This window comes from Callithrix jacchus, chromosome 2 (genome assembly GCF_049354715.1).
Source record: "Callithrix jacchus isolate 240 chromosome 2, calJac240_pri, whole genome shotgun sequence".
NCBI lineage: Eukaryota > Metazoa > Chordata > Mammalia > Primates > Cebidae > Callithrix > Callithrix jacchus.
In genome coordinates, this window is record NC_133503.1 from 90621630 (window position 1) to 90633066 (window position 11437).

The 11437-nt window shown below is 37.2% G+C and overlaps 1 non-coding gene and 1 pseudogene across 1 annotated transcript; both read right to left on the reverse strand.

Moving 5' to 3' along the window:
• Nucleotides 1-3988: 3988 nt before the first annotated feature.
• LOC100391055 (N-acylneuraminate-9-phosphatase pseudogene) lies at nucleotides 3989-4927 on the reverse strand (annotated as a pseudogene).
• A 2007-nt stretch (nucleotides 4928-6934) lies between these two features.
• Nucleotides 6935-7041, reverse strand: LOC118151888 (U6 spliceosomal RNA). The gene has a single exon (XR_004740288.1). It is a non-coding gene; the product is annotated as a U6 spliceosomal RNA (small nuclear RNA).
• Nucleotides 7042-11437: the final 4396 nt, after the last annotated feature.

The window sequence follows — 11437 nt, forward strand, 5'->3', positions numbered from 1 at the left end:
TTTCAGGAGGAGATATTCCTCAAGGAATCCCAAGGTTGAGATTTTTATCTCCTTAGATAGTTTAAATACAGAACAATATCCATAAGCCTAGACTATTGATACTAGCTTTGGAATCCCTGATGATGGGTACTGTGAGTTTTCACTAACAAATAGGAGTCTATCTTCCATTACCTTCTAGTGGTGCCTTCCCCTACTCTCTCTTCACTTCTCACCCCTATTGACAAATTTTTTTTTTAGCATTACAAATAATTATTTTATTGAGTACTATTCCAGTCTCTTAACGCTGAACATTTTCAGTAAATAATCTTATTTGTCATCCCTCCAGGTAATTACAAAAGTAAACTTCTTTAACATAGCTCTATCATAGCATGAGTGGGAGGAAGGGATTGTTCTTCCTATTGGTCCTAAAAATGCTCTTGAGTGATATCTATATAATCAAGGGCAATATTAAAATATTTAATAATCAGTACCACATAAGACACCTGACCAATTGGAATGGATGGAAATAGCAGGGCTGGATCAGGGTTCTAGAGGCCTCCTTCTGTGCTAACCTTACCTCTTTGGTGCTGGATCAAAAGTAGGGAAAATGGGGCTTCAGGCAGGAGATACTGTAAGTCAGCATTTTAATAGTGTTGTCAGTCATATCTGTGCACATCTGCTGATTATGAGGTCTGTGCTCAATGGTCTCATAATGTAACTTCTCCTAATCTTTTCTTTCCCCCATATTAGTAACCACTTCCAAGTTAAAGATATATGTGCTCCTTATGGGTGGGAATGTAGTAGTGGACTTTTTAAAAATGGAGGGAGGGGAGGGGAGAGAGGGATAACATGGGGAGAAATGCCAGATATTTTATGCACCTAAAGTAAAATAAACACATTTAAAAAATTGTTTTCATTAAAAATAGAGATGGGGTCTTGCCATGTTGTCCAAACTTGTCTTAAACTCCTGGGCTCAAATGATCATCCTACTTTCATCACCCAAAGTGCTGGGATTATAAACATGAGCCACAGTGCCTGGTTTAGTAGCAGATTTTATTAGGTGTTTTAAAATTTTGTTTACACTGGTCTTGGCATACAAACATTTTATAGTTTTATTAATCAAATAAAATTTTTTATTTATGCTTTTGTTGCATTGCCTTTGTGGTTATAAAGACCTTTCCTGTAGAGATATCAACCAAATATTAAATATATTTTCTCCAAATTTACAAAGGATGATACCATTTTTTTCATTTAAAAATTTTTGTTATTTTTATTTTTTAAAAGAAGTAGAATGTTGATCTCACTACGTTGCCCAGCCTGGTCTCAAACTCTTGATCTCAAGTGTTCTCTTGGCCTTGGCCTCACAAAGTGCTAGAAATACAGGCATGAGCCATCATGCTTGGCCTGGTGGTATTATTTTTAAATTCAACTTTTTCTCTGTGACCTGTTTTAGTTTTTCATGTCATGTGTAGTTCTAACTTGCTTTTTATCCAAATATTCTATTTTCCCAACATCATACTTTTTTTCATTTTAACACTCATATAACATTTTTTAATTTTAAGGAATCTTATTCTAAAATGAAAAACACTATTAATAAAATCATAGATTTATTTCAATATTTAAAAATATCGTCAGTAACATTCCACTCAGAAGATAGATAACCACTAATTTCTTCTCTGAGGAACCGTGCAAATGGAATTTAATATTGTCTTACTGTACTATGTAGAATACAAACTGTGAAAACAAGGAAATTAAATAATTCCCTTTTTTTCTCCTATTTCATTTTTGCTGAATAACTGCTCACTTAACATCCTAGGAGCAGGCCAGGCGTGGTGGCTCATGCCTATAATCCCAGCACTTTGAGAGTCCAAGGTGGGTAGATCACCTGAGGTCAGAAGTTGGAGACCAGCCTCACCAACATGGTGAAACCCAGTCTCTACTAAAAATACAAAAATTAGCTGGGCATGGTGGTGCGTGCCTGTAATCCCAGCTACTCAGGAGACTGAGGAGGGAGAATCACTTGAACCTGGGAGGTGGAGGTTGCAGTGAGCCAAGATTGAGACACTGCACTCCAGCCTGGGCAACTTCATCTCAAAAACAAAACAAAACAAAAACAAAAAATCCTAGGAACTATCTTGTTGAGATTTGTCACCATGATGTAGGAGGGATGAACCTTTACCCTTAGCATAATGAATGTGACACTGCCTACTTCCATCCTGTGGGACAGCTGAAAGAATGAGCCCTCAGCATCACACATTTCAACCAGTCTATTAGAGCAAACTTGCATATAAGTACTTTTGCCAAAATTCTCCAACTTAATTTTTAAATAGCTAAAATATGATCAAGGTCATATGGCTACTGTAACTGTAACTTCAAATATATCCTGTTCATAAATGTTCAGTATTGTAGAGACAATACCTTGGGACAGTCAAGGGTACAATCACATTTTTAACAATCAAGAGTAAGCCCAGGATGGAGGGCAGTGGTATCTCGGCTCACCGCAACCTCTGGCTCCCAGGTTCAAGTGATTTCTGGCTAACTTTTGTATTTTTAGTAGAGACGGGGATTCCCCATGTTGGCCAGGATGGCCTTGAACTCCTGCCCTCAAGTGATCCACCTGCATTGGCCTCCCAAAGTGCTAGGATTACAAGTGTGAGCCACTGTGTACAGCTGCATTACTAGTTTATTATACAGCACTTAAAATAAAAACTCACCAAGAACCAATTCAATTATATTTATTAACCACTTTAATAACCTCCTTTATTCTTTATCAACCAATTTACTCCAAGTTTGGTAAGTGTAATCATGAGATTGTCTAGCCTAAAGGTCCAGAGAAACCATGTCTGTTGCAAGATGATGCCTTGCTATGGAACCATTAATAATTAAGCTCCAAGTAAACCCTGAATTAGATATAGAAATTTGCAAAACAATTATATATCCCAAAATGTGAAAAACAGGAGATTTGAGATAGACGGTAACTCTAAGAAAGAGTCTCTTGAGTATTAAAATGGAATTCTGGATATAGACTCATAGCAAAACCGAATTTTCTATTAGGTTCATCATATGGCTGAGACCACTGGCAGTGGAGAACGAAAGTGGGGCTGCATGGTGAGCGTGTACCAAGGAAATTTTGCTTTTATGGATCCACAGAAGAAAAATGACTTTTGGTGCCATGTAGCTTGCGCTTACCTACAGCAAGACAGCCTAGCTACCTTAACTCCATTGTGTGTCTGGGAAAGTACAGGAAAAACATCTCCTTGAGAAGTAAAGACTACAAGGAAGCTACAGGCTCACGGTGCACAGGTGAGAAAGGTGGACCATGTGTAGATTTTAACAGTTTCTTTTTTTTAACTGGAGGAATCTGTCACACACCACACAAAAAAATTGTGTCCTCCTCTGTTAAAAAAAAGGATTATGCAAAAAAAATCAGATTCATAATAGAAAATAATGTATACCTCCAGAGTAGGTAAACATATGGTTTATGTTTTTAAAAAATGCAAAATAATTTCATGACGAAATACCGTGATTTGCATGTGACTTAGAACTCATTTCATATTAACCAGATTCAGTTGCTGTGATAAATCTGTGTTTTAGAAAATCTATTTTTTAAAAATATCTGGTTTTAAGCCAGAAGATAAACCCTGCATTTGTGCATCCATGTGTAAGCTAGCCTGCTTGGTATCATGCAGCCAATATACTAAAAGATTAATAAAATTATTTTAAAAAATCTCCTGTCACAGCCTAACAAATATTATATTTCCTCAATTTTTCTGGGTTGTACCACTTCGTATTAATGCAATCTGAATTTTCAGATATAAATACCAGTTAATGGTCGTTTGTCAAAACTTAAAAGCAGTAGGGTTGGGAGGACCTTTGTAATATTGGTCATTAAATCATAGGTAAAATTATTCTTAGAACAAGAATGTAGTTAAGTGGACTGCCCTAACTTGTCTTAGTTCAAACTCTGCAAATTGATTACAGAGTTCATAATCATGCCCTTTTATGTGCTTTAAATGGACATAGTGACTTTGTAGTATATACTTTGTAAGAGAGCAGGTAACTCCAGCACAGAAGAAACCATGTAATGCATAAATGGGGAGGACTTCAGTGGCACTATTCCATTTTTATTGCTCTAGACTGCTGCTTTCAATCCTGCATTGAGGCCTCCTTGGTTGTCAGTTTCTAACATGTCACTGACTATCACACTGTCCCCAGGTTGTACTTCGAGGAGATTGTAGCAATAATAAAATATGGATGATGCTGGCTTCTCTCTCTGTTCTCTACCTACAATAGTGTGGAAATATGACTGACAGGCAGAAGCCTCAATCTTCTCCCTCTGGGTCTGTCTGTACCCATTCCTTAACAGAAATAGGCAGACCTTCTTTCAAAGTTTTGTGAGATGGCTTTGATATCTTCTGCTAGTGTCATAAGCTGTAAATGTGTAATTTCCAAAGGAAGTGACATGCTTCAGTCAATTTTCTGTTGGCTGCACCACCTTTTGTTTCCTGGACTGCTTCTTCCCAGCTGAAGTCCTACATCAATAATGCATGTACTGTTAGGATGAAAACATTCCTTCCTGAGTTTAACTTGAACTTTATCACAGATGATTTCAGCCTTTTATTAAAATGATATTTTGATTGTAAGAGCTTTATCACTTCCAACAGGTCTCTCCCGCTTGCCCCGGCCATGTCTATGAGCGTATTGTCCGGGTCAAAGATAAAGGCCAGTATGTGGCTCATCCCCATAGCCCCCATGGCTCCCGCCACCCTTGCATGTGTGAGGTAGGTGTCCTGGCAACGTCATACTTTTAATAATATATGATTTTTTTTGGTTGATGCATATTACATTCTTTATCATGTTTTAGGTTCTTCTATGTATTGTAATAAATTCCCTTCAAGAGTTATTTTGTTGAATTGACTAGTCTTAATTATCATAGCTTTATATGCCTATCTAGGAAAGAATAAAATGCCTCTAGAATTGCACAACATGGCAGCCTTGTCTAGAAGAAACTGACAGTGTTGAATTTTGCCTAAGTTCTGTGCTCCTGGAAAAGAGCAAAGATGGAGAAATCTCCCACCCTTTTGTGTTTCAGAAAGACCTTGCTGCAAAGAAGCACCCTTTCCCATATAATTTAAATAAAACTCACATAAAGTGCCTTGTTTACCTATGACAAGGCCAGACGACACCGAATTCCTACTCTTTGCCTCATAAATTATTAACTAAACTTGTTTGTATTAATGATCAATGGGAACAAAATGCTTGTTAATCACATGTTGGTTAAGATTCTGTCCATCCCCCACACGGACCTTGGCCCATCCTCAGTCTGAGTCAGCATGTAACCCCTCTTCAACAGCAGCTCGAGAGAGAAGGCTGGCTTCAGGGTAAAACATTCTTTAATCCCATTCTCTTACCCACTTGTCCACATCCAAATCTTTCTAATGTAGTTTACTCCTCTCTATAAAAGAAAAACTCTTTTCACCTAACTCTTGAGAAACATGCAGGTATTATGGTCAGAGAGTTTCTATTATTGCAATAGCTCTCCTTCTATTGAAAAAGACTCTTTTCCTCTTATAATAATCCTTCCAACAAAGTCTCTCCTTAAGTCTGGGTTTGCTTTTTATTTGACAGGACCCACTCATTACCTTTTGTTAAAAATTTTTTCTTTCATATTCTCATATAAGAAAAAATTAGTTTGCTATATCTGGCCCCCACTTGATTTAGGTTTTTAAAAAACTCTTTGGAGGTATAACTTACATACCTACAAATCTATGCATAACTTGCCTACATTTAAAAGGTAAAATTTGGTGATATTTGACAGATGTATAACCCCTGTGAAAGTTGTACTACACCATGTATGGAACATTTCTGTCACCTCTGTTTTCTTTAGTAAAAGGTGAAAGATTTGTAAGATTTGAAGAGAAACTAGAGTATTCCTCTGTTTTCTTGAGCCACTTTGCATATAATCCCCCACCTTCTGCCCTTAGCTCTATGCAACCACTGATCTGATCTCTGTCAGTATATGTTAGTTTGCATTTTCTAGAACTTTTTATGTGTGAAATCATATGGTGTTTCTGGTTTCTTTCACTCAGCATAATGATTTTGAGATTCAACAATATTGTTGCAGTTATTAATAGTTAATTATTCTTTTGTTGTTATTCCATTTGTATAGATATACTATATTTTTTATCCACTGATCTACTGATGAATATTTCGATTTTCCCCCCAGTTTTGAAATTTCTATAAACTGAATGCTTGTGTCTTCTTAAAATGCATATGTTGAAAACTAACCCCTAAGGTGACAGTGTTGGAGGTGGGGCGTTTGGGAAACGATAGGTCATATGGTTGTTGGGAGGTGGGGCCTTTGGAGATGATAGGTCATATGGTTGGAGCCATTATGGATAGGATCACTGTCCTTATTTAAAAAAAAAGGCATTAGAGGGTTCCTCTGCTCCTGCTGCTGTGTGAAGAAATGATAAGAAGATGGCCATCTGTCTATGAACAAGGAAGTGGGGCCTCACCAATAACTGAATCTGCCTGTTGCTTGATCTTGGACTTCCTAGCCTCCAGAACTGTGAGGAATAAATTTCTGTTGTTTATAAGCCATGCAGTATATGGTATTTTTGTTATAGTAGCCCCCACTTAGGAATATTGCAAATAAAATTACTATGAACATTTAAGTACAAGTGTTTGTACTTAAGAAATGTATTTTCATTTCTTTTGGGGAGGAGTAAAAAAGCTGGGTCCAAATGTAGGTATGTCTTTGAATCCTAAGAAACTGCCATAGTACTACCATTTTACATTTTTGCCAGAAGTGAATAAGCCCCTTTTAGGTTTGAATTAACATGATATAGTTTGTGAAGAAACATGTTAGTGACATTCAGTTTTCTATAAGGGCAAATGCTGAACATTCTTAGTTATTAAAAATGTTCACATCACTCAGTGAAGTTGTTTTTTTCTTTTTCTTTTTCATTTTTATTTCCTTCATATCATCCTTGTGCCTGGGCCATGTTAATCTTCTCGGTACCATTCAAATTTTAGTATATGTATTGCTGAAGCAAGCACACTCTGAAGTTTTATGTCTTTCATCATATAGGTCTTGTTAATTTCCTATTAGGATCAGTCCTAAGTATTTCATGTTTCTATCGTGAAAGAGAACTTTTACTTAGTTTATGTTTTAACTGCCTACAATTATCTTCCTTAAAAAACATAAATATTTTTCAGATTGGTTTTAGATTTGCAGAAAAATTGTGAAGATAGTACAGAAAGTTTCTACATACCCAGTGTCTAGTTTCTCTATTATAAACATCTTATGTTAGTCTTGTTTATACCCAGTATCTAGTTTCTCTATTATAAATATCTTATGTTAGTCTTGTACATTCGTTATAATTTAAGAGCCAATATTAATACATTATCATTTACTAAAATCCATACTTTATTCAGATGTCCTTTGTTTTTACCTAATGTCCTCTTTCTGTTCCAGGATTCCATCCAAGGTACCACATTATATTTGCTAATAACATGTTCTTTGGTTTCTCTTGTTTGTGACGGCTTCTCAGACCTTTGTTTTCCTTTGCTTTTAATAACCTTGACAGTTTTGAGGAGTAGAATAGTAAGAAACTATTTGTTTCTATTTTGAGGAGTAGTGATAAGGTAACCTATAGAATACCCCTCAATTGGGATTTCTCTGGTGTTTTTCTTATAATTAGACTGGGGTTTTGGGTTTTAGAAGTAAAACCACAGGAAACCAATTGCCATTTTCTTTTATTTATTTATTTATTTAAATAAAGATGGGGTTTCACCATGATGGCCAGGCTGGTTTTGAACTCCTGACCTCAGGTGATCCACCCACCTTGGCCTCCCAAAGTGCTAGGATTACAGGCATGAGCCACTGCGCCCGGCCACCAACTGCCATTTTTATCACCTGATACAAGGGTTTAGTCACACTACCATCATGATTTGTCACTGTTCATGTTGACCCTGAGGTAGTATTTATCAAATTTTTCCACTGAAAAATTACTCTTTCCCACTGCCTTTCCATTCTGTATTCTTTGGAAGAAAGTTATTATTCACAGATCACTCTTAGCGAGTGAGGAATTATGTTCCCCCTCCTTGAGAATGGAGTACCTACATAAATTATTTAGGATTCTTCTGCATGGGAGGTTTATCTTCCTCCCACATTTATTGGTTTATTCAGTTATTTATTTATACCACTATAAACTCATGGGTTTTCATTTTACATATTGGGTTATAATCCAATACAATTTAATATTTCCTTTTTTTTTTTTGAGACAGGGTCTTGCTCAGGCTGGAGTACACTGGCACAATCATGGCCTCCTGCAGCCTCAGCCTCCTGGGCTCAAGCAATCCTCCTTCCTCAGCCTCCCAAGTAGCTGGGACTACAGGTGTATGCTACCGCACCCAGCTAATTTTTTAGTTTTTGTAGAGACAAGTTCTCACTATGTTTCCCAGGCTGTTCTTGAATGCCTGGGCTCAAGCAATTCTCCATCTCAGTTTCCCAAAATGCTGGCATGAGCCAAAGGGCCCAGACTCTATTTATTAAATGATTTTGTGACTTAAATTGTTCTAGCTTTGGTCAGTGGGAGGTCTTTCCATTGGCTTCTCTGTTCCTCTGATGTACCTCCATCATTGTTCTTTTGAATTATTCAAAATTATGTTTTTTGGTTTTTGGGTTTTTTTTTGAGACGGAGTCTAGCTCTGTAGCCCAGGCTGGAGCGAAGTGGTGTGATCTTGGCTCACTGCAAACTCCACCTCCTGGGTCCCAGTTCAAGCAATTCTCCTACCTCAGCCTCCCAAGTAGCTGGGATTACAGGCATGAGCCACAATGCCCAGCTAATTTTTGTATTTTTTAGTAGAGATGGGGTTTCATCATGTTGGTCAGTCTGGTCTTGAACTCCTGACCTTGTGATCTACCCACCTCAGCCTCCCAAAGTGTTGGGATTACAGGTGTGAGCCACCGTGCTCAGCCTCAAAATTATGTTTATTTTTATACTTCCTTACTTTCTGGCACTACAAGATGCTCAATATTTATCTTGTTTATTTCCTGCCTCATTTTTAGAATTGACCATTTCTTCAAAGAGCCCTGGCTCCTTTAATTAAACAGTATTAGAAACCAATATCTGAGCCATGCATGCATGGTGGCTCATGCCTGTAATCCCAGCACTTTCGTAGGCTGAGGCAGGAGGATTACTTGAATCCAGGAGTTTGAGGCTGCAGTGAGCCATAATCATGCCACTGCACTCCAGCCCAGGTGATAAGAGTGAGACCCTGCCTCAAAAATAAAATAAAATAAAATAAAATAAAATAAAATAAAATAAAATAAAATAAAATAAAATACTGAATAGATTTCCATGTTTTCACGACAGTTTTAATCACATTTAAGCTTCTAATGTTTGAAATTATGCATTTACAGAATAATTTGAGCCTAGAGTATACTGGAGGCAATTCTTCGACACATTTTTCATGGTATTGGTCTATTCAGTTTTTCTATTTTGTTCCTGTGTCAAGTTTTGCAGTTAAAATTTCCAGAAAATCATGAGGAGAGCCAGCAGTCTTGAACAATTGAGTCAATATAAAGTATAAGATATGAAAGTAGCTCAATGCCTTCTCAGCTGTTCTTCTTTGTATTTAATACTACTAACTTCTAGAACTGTTTGTTTCTATTCAGTGCTTTTAAGGAGACAGACGAGTTCCTTGGCATTGGACATCTTTGTTAATGATTTCAATTTATAAATTCTCAAAGTTACTATTGTGTGACTGTGACCAAGTTACTTAATATCTCTTTCTTTCTTTTTTTTTTTTTGAGATGAAGTCTTGCTCTGTTGCTCAGGCTGGAGTGCAGTGGCGTGATCTCAGCTCACTGCAACCTCCACCTTTCAGGTTCAAGCAATTCTCCTGCCTCAGCCTCCCAAGTAGCTCGGATCACAGGTGGGTGGCAACATGCCTGGATAATTTTTACAGTTTTGGTAGAGACTGGGTTTTGCCATGTTGGCCAGTCTGGTTTTGAACCCCTGACCTCAAGTGATCCTCTTGCTGAGGCTTCCCAAAGTGTTGAGATTACAGGTGTGAACCACTGTGCTTGGTGTTACTTAATCTCTCTGTGCTGTAGTCTCTTTCTTTGATAGAGGTAAACATAATATTTATCTTATAGGGTTAATCCTAAGATTATAAAATAGTTTTAGGATTACATGCAAAGTGCTTAGTATAGTGCCTGACAAATGGAGAGTTTTCAATAAATATTCTTTTTGCTAAGACTCACTTAACTATTAATTAAATTATATTTTTCCTTTTTTTTTTTTTTTGACAGAGTCTTATTTCTTTGCCTAAGCTGGAGTGCCATGGCACAATCTTGGCTCACTGCAACTTCCTCCTCCTAGGTTAAAGTGATTCTCCTGCCTCAGTCTCCCCAGTAGCTGGGATTACAGGCATGTGCCACCAGGCCCAGCTAATTTTTGTATTTTTAGTAGAGAGGGGGTTTTGGCATGTTGGCCAGGCTGGTCTTGAATTCCTGACTGCAAGTGATCTGTCCACCCCTGCCTCCCAAAGTGCTGGGATTACAGGTGTGACCCACTGCACCCGTCCTAAATGATATTTTTCTAGAGTAATTAAACAATTATATCTTCCAGGGCCTTTGTAGCTATTTAGACATTCTTATTTTAATCATTTTCCATCATATTTTTCCAGTTCAATTACTTATTGCCTCATCTCAACATCTTTAGGATTTAGGACTATAAAGGGGGAGGAAAAACAAAGGTAAGAAGAGTGGTTGTGGTAATGCACTACTGCTCTGGTGAAAATGTCCCCCAAATTGGATTGTGGTACATTAAAAAATAAAAATATATAACCTAAGAAAAACAAAGAGCCATCAATTTAAAAAATGGAAGAGAGAAAACTCAGTTATTTTCTTTTCATATGATAAAAACCTCATTACTTTAGGGAACTTGCAATGGTTTTCCACTTTGATGCTCATTTGAATTACCTAAGGAGTGAAAATTTTGTTTCATTAGTTTTGGGGTAGAACCTAGGACTTTATGAACAGTTATGAATGCTCCAGAGAAGCCGTCAAACACCCCAAAGATGAAGAACAACCTGTGGAGTAGAAAACTCAGTAGGATTGAAGTCAAGAGGCTTGAATTTTCTACCTGGTCATTTTCCTCTCTGGGCTTCAGCTTTCTCATTTGTAAAAGTAAAATCTTAGATTAGATCAGTGATTTTCAATGAAAGCTCCAAGACAGATTTACCTAGGAGTACTGATGCCTGCAGGTTTCTTCCCCATACCAGGTTCTAATTTAATTGGCCTGGGGAGAGATTCCTTATGTGATTCCGATGTAAGCCAGGCTGGAGAAGTACTGTGCTATGCAATCTTTAAATTGTATTCTTGCTTGAAAATTAGATGGTTCTAGTAATAGACTTAATTTTTATTTCATTCAAACAGTTAAGT